Raw genomic sequence first — 291 nt, forward strand, 5'->3', positions numbered from 1 at the left:
GAAACTACTTTGTTTGGCCTTCCAAAAGAGGACGATATCCGCTTCGTCATGCCTAGAGCTGATCCGTGCTGGTCGCTGAGGAAATACATCAACTTCACACTGTCGATCGCTGGATCGGCTTTCACCATGAAAAAAACGATTCCTTCGTCGAATCTGCCGGCCTCCGCTCACTCTAGGCCGCGGCTCACTCTAAGCCTCCGGCCTCCGCTCACTCAAGTCCGCGGTGTGTGACGCTGTTTCGTTGTGAAAGCGAAACTACTTTGTTTGGCCTTCCAAAAGAGGACACGACTA

The 291-nt window shown here is 52.2% G+C and overlaps 1 protein-coding gene across 1 annotated transcript in view; it reads left to right on the top strand.

The window, feature by feature from the left end:
- The window catches only part of LOC107675269 (N-acetyl-beta-glucosaminyl-glycoprotein 4-beta-N-acetylgalactosaminyltransferase 1-like), a 197,019-nt gene that overhangs the window by 174,381 nt on the left and 22,347 nt on the right, over positions 1-291 (top strand). The window lies entirely within an intron of this gene.

The sequence above is a fragment of the Sinocyclocheilus anshuiensis genome, unplaced genomic scaffold, assembly GCF_001515605.1.
Source record: "Sinocyclocheilus anshuiensis isolate Anshui unplaced genomic scaffold, SAMN03320099.WGS_v1.1 scaffold532, whole genome shotgun sequence".
NCBI lineage: Eukaryota > Metazoa > Chordata > Actinopteri > Cypriniformes > Cyprinidae > Sinocyclocheilus > Sinocyclocheilus anshuiensis.